This window comes from Berghia stephanieae, chromosome 15 (genome assembly GCF_034508935.2).
Source record: "Berghia stephanieae isolate SIO BIC M18660-M18661 chromosome 15, UCSD_Bste_1.3, whole genome shotgun sequence".
Taxonomy (NCBI): Eukaryota; Metazoa; Mollusca; class Gastropoda; order Nudibranchia; family Aeolidiidae; genus Berghia; species Berghia stephanieae.
The window spans coordinates 8,009,654-8,021,646 of record NC_088374.1 but is presented as its reverse complement, the minus strand read 5'-3'; the positions used below and the strand labels follow the sequence as shown (position 1 = coordinate 8,021,646).

The following is an 11,993-nucleotide window of genomic DNA, read 5'->3' as shown; positions in this document are numbered from 1 at the left end:
CATTTCACCAATGATAAAACGGGCCAAAAATTTCATCCGGTTATCACACCTGAATAAATGTTATCATACAGACCAATGTTGACCCCACCAACATATTTTCTTTAAAGAATATTTAGATTGTATACGATAAAACAAGCTTTGGTCGTCACATTCATTATAACGCGAAAAATAAATGCAAAACTCTGAATTGATAATTTGATGTAAATGATTTGAGTACCGTGAGTGCGTTGCAAATTCGAAAAGTTATGGATCAAACACGAAACAACATTTGTGATGAATTGACTTTTCTTCTAACCGTCATAGTTAAACCTAAAGTTTATAATTTATAGAACAAATAGAATTCGATGTCAACCGATGAGCTCTTAATAAACGATACAACTTGATACGGTTCGACCTCCCATAGTGGACAGAAAGGTACTTTCCGTATCTTCAATCCCCCTCTAGCTGTTTTCCAATTGCTTTTTATGTTTGTCTTGGAATTAGATTACTTGATTTTGTCCTGACCCTAACCGGAGTCTTTGGCTCGCAGGAAAGCAATGGAATGTGATGTAGTGGTTTTAGGAGATGGTATTTTTTACCTTGTAACTCATTTCCCTGTTATATACTGCATTTTAAAAATAACTCTTAATTTATGAAATGTAAACACTTGAGTGAATTCATTTTGTAGCATCTTGTGCTGGTGTCTGGGTTAGACTTTAAGGTGATCTCAAACTGAGTACACCGATGGTGTGCCCTTGGAATCTACATCTGATTCCTTTTTAAACCAATCCTTTTGTCTTGCCTTTATATATATAAATATATATATATATATATATATATATATATATATATATATATATATATATATATATATATACATCTAGAAGCTTGTTAATATCTAATTTTCTTACTGACATTTTCATGACATATATGTGTTGCAAGTGCCATAAAAACCACATAACAAAAACAAACAAAGAACTTGATGTTTTACGATATGTTTAACATTACCAAATCGTTGATGAAAGACAAGAACCAATCTGTGTCAAAATAATAGTATATAAAGTGTTTGATATGCACAGTGATACTTAATCTTTGATGAAATAGAATGACTAAATAAGTCAGATATATTATTAGAAAAAGTGTTTGAATATCCAGTATTACCAAGTCGTTGATAAAAGACAAGGACCACATCTCTGTCAGAATTAGTAATAGACAATGATTTTGGTTCATCATTATTTACACAATATAGATGCATGGGGTTAGATCACCCCGTGTCTAAGACTTTATATTGAATATATCAATCTGCCAATGTTCTATGTATTTTGAAAGAAATATCCAAGCTAACATGTTATAAACGGATGAATTAATAATATAAATATATTGTCTGGTTTTCACTGGCATAACATAGACCAATTTTATGTTCATTTATGAATACTTTCATTATGTGATTTAATGTCTTTTTATTTTGTTGAAAAATCAATCCTGCTTTTGATGTCAGAATCATAACAAATTACGTGTTTAAAATTGTGTCAATCATGGGTATATTGTGGTCATGACTGAAGTGTTCTTATAAACTCTATGCAATTAAATGTGTCTGAAATCAGTTTTAATTCTTTTATGATTTATTTTACACAATTGGTTATTAGACTATTTTTGCATTGTCCTTCTGAAACAGTAAATATTGTTTATCACATGGGAATGAAATAGTCAATTATTAATCTTTTCCTATCGACATTTTCTTTCAAAATTCTTGTTACAATAACATAAGTTACTAATAATGTCGTGAACAGAATATAATTTAACACCACCAATACCATTACAATTACCGTTTCACCACAATCACCACCACCATCACCACGACAACCAATTCAACCACAACCGTTATCATTGAAAGTAACACGAATCACCCATGAAAGAAATCACCATTCTACACCCATAGCCATTATTGACAATCATTTTTGCAGTTTCCCTTTCATTGTCATTGTATTTCTTTCCAAGATGTACGCGTGATTATATTAAATATTCTCTCCCTAAATTGATAAAGATCTTGTATGCTTTATTTCATATCAAGATAATTGTCTAAACCAGCAAATAACAATAATGACATATTGTCTTTGAGGGTTTGCACGTTTTAGTAAATCTATGCATCCTGGTATTTTGAGTCGTCCTTTAAAAAACTATATATATATATATATATATATATATATATATATATATATCTATATATATATATTATATATATATATATATATATATATATATATATATATATACAGGAAGACTTCCCGTAGATTGTCCAAGTGACATGAAACAGTACTGTAGACGTTAAACAATAATAATTACACTTGAAATGTTTATAAATAGCTGCTTTTATCAAACAGTTGAGCACTATATATATATATATATATATATATATATATATATATATATATATTCGGATTTAACACAGCAAACTACCCACTTTCCCACAGAGACCTGAATGCTTTCGAATACGACTTATTCGACCTAATTCCTACCATTAACTTAAAAAAAAACAACTCTAAATTCCAAAGCACCCTCGCCAAAGACGTGAAAGAAATTAAGAAATATAACAATCTGTTCATACCAGCAGACAAGACAAATGATATATACGAGCTCGACCCCAACACCTACAACAAACTCATCCGAATCAGCATCACTCAAAACTACAAAAAAGCCCCCGCCTAATCAAAATCGACTTCGAAGCAAAACAGATTGCAACCAAACTCGACTTGGAAGAGAGGATAGAGTGTATCGCACCAAACGAGGCTTCCATAACACTAAAATACCACAAAACAGACTTCAACAACAACCCATCATGCAGATTAATAAACCCAACCAAATCAGAAATAGGTATTATAAGCAAGCACTACCTCCAAGAAGTCAACAACACAATCAGAAAAAACACAGACACACAGCAATGCTGGGATATTCCAATCCTTGAATTCAACCCTACACACACAGTGTCTTATTTTACTTCGTATTGTATGTATCTATTAAATCATCTACTGTTGTCTGATTCCAAGAAGTCACTTTGTCTTGTCTTGGAATGTGTCGCAATAGTTATCGCATACTCTCTAGATATTACACATCATGTATGGAAAATGACTGTATTTTGGTGACGAAGAGGAAAATAGATTTATCGTAAAACACACGAAAGATGGGATATTTCACAATGTACATCATTGGTGTAAAGTAACATTTAACATTAATGTGACACAACATTTTTATCCATTACTTTGAGTTAAACTAGAAAAATGCGATTTTTGACAATATCTAAATACACACAGTTCTAAAAGAAACCAAAAAGTAAGATTGGTCACCATAATATCATTGTGTTTACTCATGTCTATTTGGTCACTGATAAAAGAACATAATCATTCCTGTTTTCTATTATTGCAGATTCCATACGTTGAAACAATGCTATTTATTCACTATGATACTTTGTGTGATAAATTATTATTTGTTTTTCTGGGTTTAACTTTTTGTGACCTTTTGTCAAAAGAAGAATCAAGATTAAAAAAACCCCATCTCTTATGCAGTACATTGTGAGGCAAAACTAATGAAATCACTCGCTGTCTAGATGGACTGGGTACTATGTGTGGGCAAAAGAGGGTAGATAATCCTGGGTTAGCAATTACAGTAAGTCATTGAATTATGGTGACTTTTAATATATATATATATACATATATATATATATATATATATATATATATATATATGCACATATATATCAACGATGCGCTATTTTGTTTCCTTATAAATCTTCTCTTGGTTATATGTCTTATGTTAATATGTCGTTTATATTATGTATGACAAATATATAGTAAAATGAAGGTTATTATTGATATTGTAGTTTTATCAGATATCGTTATCAATTATACAATGTTATTGCTATATGCGTCGGTATTTTTAAAATCAGAAAAACAAGGAGGCCATAGCTGATGTTTCTGATAAGTTGTCGACAATAAATTTTGACGGAAGCTAATTTAATTACTTTTACATCAATTCCTTTACATTAAATGTTATTAGTATAGTATATGTCACCATCGTCCTTTTATTACTGTAAATATTGGTTCATATACTTGGCATATTGGGTTTTGTTTCGACTAAATCGTTTTCTTTAATATTTCTTGCTGTAATAATCAGAATTGCTAAATATGTCACAAAAATAATACTTATTACCACTAGCACAAACAAAATAGTTACAACTCTCATTACAATAACCACACATCACCACAACCATCATTAAAACTACCACCATCCAAACTATCTTTACATCAACAAGAAACCCCCATCACCACCATTAAAACTATAACCACCACAACGTTTAATACAGCAACCACAAATCACCACCAACACCCTTATATATACAAAAATCCCACAAACTCTGCTAACGAAAGAGTGAAAATGGAAAGGCTTCGTATGGGAACAAAACAGACAATGGACGTTTCGGGTACAAACCCTTCGTCAGCACAACAATACACAAATAAACGTGGAAAACAAATAAAATATAATGAAAAATAACTTGTATCGTCTGTACTCAATGGTGGTTGCAGTATGAATGAAATGTTACTCAATGCATACTCAATGTCTCAATCGCCTCTATGCCATATGTTTGTGTTGAGAATATTGGCTATTAAGCTTAACTGCTGGTCAAAATTATTCGCGATGGTGGTGTACGAACGAATCGGCGATCTCAAGAAGTGGGTGAGAGAGGGATCCAGTAATGACTTTGAGTTTGAAACGAATATTTTTGTGTTCGTGGATAGCTCACACGGTAGAGCCACGCTCTCACCTGCCAGGCGGAGTAGACAACAGAGAATAAAATTTTTTTTTTTCGCGGCGGTGGTGGGGTTTGAGCCTGCGACCTTGTTGGTGCGACGGCTCCGCCTGGCGGGTGAGAGCGTGGCTCTGCCGTGTGAGCTATCCACGAACACAGAGATATTCGTTTCGAACTCAAGGTCATTACTGGATCCCTCTCTCACCCACTTCTTGAGATCGCCGATTCGTTCGTACACCACCATCGCGAATAATTTTGACCAGCAGTTAAGCTTAATGGCCAATATTCTCAACACAGGCATGTGGCATGGAAGCGATTGAGACATTGAGTGTGCTCCGGTGTGTGGGGTGAATTTTAATTCAGAAAAGCGAGTGGAGCGGGCACTTGTGTTGGTAACGACAAGATATGAAGTGAATAGAAAAGTGCCAGAAGACAACAGAGAATAAAATTTTTTTCGCGGCGGTGGTGGGGTTTGAACCTGCGACCTTATTGGTACGACAACTCCGCCTGGCAGGTGAGAGCGTGGCTCTACCGTGTGAGCTATCCACGAACACAAAAATATTCGTTTCAAACTCAAAGTCATTACTGGATCCCTCTCTCACCCACTTCTTGAGATCGCCGATTCGTTCGTACACCACCATCGCGAATAATTTTGACCAGCAGTTAAGCTTAATAGCCAATATTCTCAACACAAACATATGGCATAGAGGCGATTGAGACATTGAGTATGCATTGAGTAACATTTCATTCATACTGCAACCACCATTGAGTACAGACGATACAAGTTATTTTTCATTATATTTTATTTGTTTTCCACGTTTATTTGTGTATTGTTGTGCTGACGAAGGGTTTGTACCCGAAACGTCCATTGTCTGTTTTGTTCCCATACGAAGCCTTTCCATTTTCACTCTTTCGTTAGTATTTTACGATCACCGGCTTCAGGCAGCCCTTACCGTTTTCTACAAACTCTGCTATCGCTTTTGTATATCACGTAACAAATGACAAAATCCAATATTTTTAAAATTTTATTTTTGTGGCCAATCCCATTTTTGTTGCCAATGACTACAGCCATCATAAAATTTATTTGTTTGCTCTTTTCATTTTATTTCTCCCCATGTATACACAGACGTATATTAAACTTTTAATCGAAAAAATGACCAGGATCCTGTGTTATTCATTTCATTTTTAGATTATGTTTTATGACAGTCCAGCAATATTATCAAATAATAAAATATCGCACCTCAACGGCAAAACTTTGACTTTATAACCAAGATTTTGTGTCAAGTCTCCTCCAATTTAAAGACACGAGCGAAATGAATATTTTCATATCGAACTGCCAATTCAAACATATCAATTGTTTGGATCTCACACAATGGACTGAAGACTGTAGCTACTGCATATTGAGCTGCATAAGGCTGCATAAGGCTGCAACTATCACTGAAGCCATTTGTTAAAACTGGTGTATCTCCATATGTTTCTGCGCTTTCCTAATGTAATTTTATATCAGCTGAGGACATGTTGAGTGGTTTCCCCATTTGGGACATTGAGTATATTTGTACCACAAGGCCGTATATAAACGGGCAAAACATCCCTACACTCCCATCCAATTCTGTTCACACATACACACACTACACACAAATAGTGTAATATTTACCAAGATGTTGGAGTCAGTCTACATATATGTATCAGGCCTTAGGGCAATCGTGAGGACTAAGGCTTGACACATCTATGTAGACTGACTCCACCATCGTGGTAAATATTATAACAATAATTCGCTCCATTGTCCAGCACTAATCCTAATCTATTTGTATCTGACAGGATTACATTCTTCTTCTTCTTCTCTTTCTTCTTTTTCTTTTTCTTCTTCTTCTTCTTCTTCTTCTTCTTCTTCTTCTTCTTCTTCTTCTTCTTCTTCTTCTTCTTCTTCTTCTTCTTCTCCATCTTCTCCATCTCCATCTCCTACGTATCTTCCTACTGCTGCTGCTCTTCATTCTCCTACTAAGCTTTCTTAGTGACAGTCCTATTTTCTTCAGATTTAAATTATCGTCATTGGGAATCGCCATAGAGTCATTTTTCTTTGATTCTAAACTTAAAATATTTAAATAAAAATATTTTCGTTTTAAAGAACAGATTAGTAGAAGTAGTAGCAATGGTAGCAGCTGCATGAGTATTAGTAGTAGTAGTTGTAGTAGTAGTAGTAGTATTAATAGTAGTAGTAGTAGTAGTAGTAGTAGTAGTAGTAGTAGTAGTAGTAGAAGAAGAAGTAGTAGTAGTCGTAGTAGTAGTAGTAGTAGTAGTAGGAGTAGTAGTAGTAGTAGTAGTAGTAGTAGTAGAAGTAGTAGTAGTAGTAGTAGTAGTAGTAGTAGTAGTAGTAGCAGCAGTAGTAGTAGTAGTAGTAGTAGTAGTTGTAGTAGTAGTAGTAGTAGTAGTAGTAGTAGGAGTAGTAGTAGTAGTAGTAGTAGTAGTAGTAGTAGTAGTAGTAGTAGTAGTAGTTGTTGTTGTTGTAGTAGTAGTACTGATCACCTAAATGCTCTGTGTTTGGGATGCAGAAAAAACGGGCATTTAGACGAATTTGATGAAGGGCAAGAATACATATTATATGAACATTTAAATCACGCATTTCAACTGATTCACAATGATTATTGCTTTGGAAATATTAAATTAAGTGTGTTGTAGACATGTTTTACTAAAAAAAATATGTATGACAAGAATGGCACTACTTTTTATGTCTGAGTGATAACAAAAAATCTATTTTGTGTTAGTTGGGTGTGGAATTTTGGGGACAATCTTGAAAATGGCTGGTAAGGAAAGGGCTAAATCATCATTTCATGCAGGAAGTAGACAAGGGAAGTACAATGTTTGAGATCGGACGCGAAGCAATTAACTGTACACCTTAAACACTTGACATTGTATTATTGGGCTGACTTTTTTAAACAATATTGTGTGTATAATGTACTTGAATTTTCTGTTTGAGTAAGAACATTCTATTTTTTTTTTGGTGGGCGTGGCGCTTTTGCTATCACAACCAATTTTCCTAAAAATGTGTTACGTGCAAAGGAATTCAGAAAAAAATAATTGTTTGTTGTATATCGTAACGAATTGACGATTTTCCGATGGTTGGTAAGGAGAGGGTTAGAATAATATGTACAGACACATGAAATTGACACACTTACCGGTTTGCTCATGTGGTAAGGAGGAATAAAATGCAGAACATATTATATTGCAGCGAATAGAAGACACCTAACCCCAACAGCAGAGATAAGTCCCTCTGCAACTTCTCTTAATAAAAAAAACCCCGAACACTATTTTTTCGTTGCGCTCGAAGAACTCTTTAAGACGATTACTTCAATCTTCAAAACATGACGCGAGATATAAAGGCATAAGAGAGGAAGATGATGAATACAGTAATATGTGAGTGAATTCGATGTTTGTGGTGTGTTTAATCCTCTCCTTACCAGACATTTGTGACCCCTAGTCTTAAAACGGTAATATTTTGGGATGGACCATATCGATGGCGTCGCGCGCAAACCGTCTATGTCCAGAAGAGGTAGTTTTTCAGGAGAGCGATAAAACCGTTAATTAGTAAATGAAATATCAATTTCAGATTTTAATAGGCTAATTCAAGCCAATTATGACTTAATACAATCACTGATACCATAATTTTGGTTCTTTTATTGTGCATTCATTATTTATCGGACTTGTACGTTTTGCACGTCGACAAAGTGTCAGTGACTTAGACGGTTTGATGTGTTGTTGACTTAGACGGTTTGTGAACGAGAGTTGTGGTCCTTCGCATGGGACTTGGATGGATTGTGCGTGGGTTATTGCATCTTGCAATACGTATGGACATTGTAAGACTGGTTATTTAAACTTGCAATACTTTCGTTTTTCGATTTATATCTCTAAAAAACTAAGTGATCAGTGGGGAATCAAGCAATCTTTTAGAATTGTGGAACCGAGCTCGGTGGTCAGTGAGTCTCGTCTTAAATGAAGTTCAAGCTTCCACAGACGTGCTGAATGAACAGATGGGTTACCATTTGTGTTTGTCTTTGCCGGGTGTTGTGTCCTCAATTAAGGCACGTTACACATATTACTCCATTCGACATAGGTGTAAATGAGTACCTGGCCATAAGGACAGCTCCGTCTTTGTCCGAATAATTGTAAGACGCCTAACTAACGTTGTGTCATTTCCATTGTGTTCTGTGTCTGTTTTCAACCGGGGGGAGTAAATCGTGAAGCGCTTAGGGTATTCGCGGATAATCGCTATATAAGTGGAGTGTTTTATTATCACTTTACGTATCCGATCTGCACAAACCCTACATCAATAGTCAGTCGACACAGTAGATTATAAAAGTACTGTCTAACACTCACAGGAAGCTTAAAGAATAGAAGAAAGTGCTTCAGGAAATTATTCTATTGGACGATGGAAAGTAAACGACAGACATTTTACAATGATCTTGTCATTAGAAGCTGCGAACCCCCCCCCCTCCCTCTCTTGAACACCCAAAAGAAAGGGATCAAGAGGGAGACCCCAGTTGAAGTATAATTTAGCATGGGAACATGTAGTGTCCTTCCTTGAAACACTTGATATAAAATTGCAAAATATCTTTAAATTCATTTCAGATTGATTTATTAAAGTGAATTGTGTAACAGATAATAACTCACAATTAAAAAACTATTTATTACTGGAAGGGAGTTGATCCCACGCCCTAATTTGAGATTTACCCAATCCTCTGGAAAATTAAATTAAAAATGAATTGACCCAAAAGGACACTATTTTAAGGCACAAATGTCTGTGACTTTTTCCCCAGCTCCAGGGTTAATATTTTTAATCTCTTCTGTGCCAAATGTTTCAAAGTATTTGAAGAATTGGAATTTCAAGTACTTTACTTGGTAGGTACGTGGCTTCCTTCTTGCTGACCTTATCAATTGCACGTAATTAAGAAGTGAATAGACGTGAGCATTCTTCAGTTGTCTTTCAACTGTTGCATGTACGCTATCCACCTCATCCAGAGACAGGAAAGACAGTCACCAGTCACTAAATTATAAATTGAGTACTAATTATGCACCTGCAGTTTAGTTTAGTATACAGTACAGAAGCTTTCAGTGCAGGAACAAGTAGCACACGCTGTACACATTCCTTTAATCCCAACTCATCCACTGCCACACCTCATTAAATATCTTGCTTCGGTCTTCGTCATTTATCTTCTTGCATTGGTGATACTGTGCTTTACACGAGCATCGATCCCCCATTGAGACTGCCTATTTTCATGATTGAACAGATTTATTTGACTCATTGTCTAATCTTCTGCCAACATAAGCCTTGCCTTGCTCCGTTAAGCGTTTGTTCAAATATTTCTTCGAGATTGTTCTACTTTTGGTTCCCTCACACTTCATCCCCTTCCATCCTACTCTGCCCACCTCATCACATTCCTCACTGTCCACATCTTCACTTTCCACTCTACCACGGTCACTGCCACTTTTACACTTTCCACCCTACCGTGGTCACTGTCTACCTCTTAACCTTCCACCCTACCATGGTCACTTTCTACCTCTTAACCTATCAACCTAATATGGTCATTGTCCACCTCATTATCTTCCACCCTTCGTCCAGCTGCCCTACCAATGTTACTATCCACCTCATCTTACACCATACCGCTGTACACCTCATCATCTTTTCCCCTGTCTCTCTCCATCTCATCATTTCTGATCCTCTCACTGTCCATCTCATCACCTTCTTTACCGCTTTCACTCTCCATCTTACCACTACTAATATTACCAAAGTTAAACATTTCTTCATCAATACTAACTAAATATCCATGTCAGATTGTACATCAATCAATTCCGAGACAGATAGATTCAGAATGTTCTGAAAAGGCTCAAGGGTTTCTCTGTACAATTACACATCAGGTGATTCAAGAGGCTTTCGTCTTTTGTCTTGCTTCTGAGTCTCTAAACCGAGTTGAAGCATTCGTTTACCACGGCTGTAAGGCAGCATGACGTTAAGCAGTTGACATAAGTAAAATAAAACAAGTGAGCTAATTATCTTCAATAATGACAGACAACAAAAACTATTAGAGCAATATCAGTCAATGTATTTTAATTGCTTTTAGAGAATTTTGAGAATCATTTTTTTCTTGGGTGTATTTCATAATGCCAACAGTGTAACATTACATTTGAAGTATACCTCTCAAAATCAATATCAAGAAATGAGAGTACGATGTTATGATAAATTGTTAAAAAGATCAAATAAATACATGAGCCAGTCTATGATTTAAACAATGATGCTATTGGCTTAGATTTTTTTAAAAACTCATCAAGTTGAGGAAAAGCCATTGTTGTAACTGAGACCAATCACCTGACGTTGAAACAATCAAAAAGGAATCACAACGGAGATAGACGTTTTGAGACCGGCAATTTAAAGACCCAATGGACTTGTACGGTTTGATCACATGTCAAATTCGCCAATTTAGAGTTCCGTGTTTTCTTAGATATGAATAGACATGGTGTATCGTAGGGTATAGAATGAATTAAGCCAATAAAACGATTTCATGTCGATCGCGGACTTAGACGGTTTGCGCGCGACGCCATCGATATGTTAAAAATTCAAATTATAGGTAAAATGGTCAAAATATTAAACGTTTGTATTTAGCACAGTAAAATATGATATTCCTTCTCCTCTATAAATCATAAACACTCAACTTTGACATGATGTTTCTGGCTAGAAATCCCATTTTCACCATCTTAATCATCCAGACTTAATACCGTTTTGAGACGAGGGGTCACATTTTTAGAATTTCCCCCGAAAATTCACACCCACCAGTCACAAAAATAGACTTTTCTTACTCAAACAAAAAAGTAACGAGTTCATTCCATACAGAATGTTGTTCGGCAAATTGAGCTCTTCAACACAGTATTTAGAATTTATAGCTGTAATCAAAGCATTTCTTTAAATGCTGTAATATACTTACAGGAGAAATCAGAAAGAGAAAATTGTTGGTTGCATTGTAACGAATGTGACGATTTTCCTATAGTTGGTAAGGAGAGGGTTAATATAGAATACGGGTAACGATATTAATTTTCTCACAATATGTTAGATGAAAGTCTAACTCCGAACGTGGAAGGTTTAAAAGGTCTATTGCCATTACATGTCACAATGATTATAAAGCGTAGTAGTAGGTACAGAATGGGGATTATTTTCCGGGATGCTTGT

At 35.3% G+C, this 11,993-nt stretch overlaps 1 protein-coding gene across 1 annotated transcript in view; it reads left to right on the top strand.

Annotated features, from left to right (window-relative positions):
- LOC144960597 (uncharacterized) overlaps positions 1 to 787 on the top strand; it is a 30,392-nt gene extending 29,605 nt beyond the window's left edge. The window contains exon 9 of the mRNA XM_078893823.1: positions 1 to 787. This exon is cut by the window's left edge and continues 1,901 nt beyond it. The gene's annotated coding sequence lies outside the window, so the exon portion shown is untranslated.
- Positions 788 to 11,993: the final 11,206 nt, after the last annotated feature.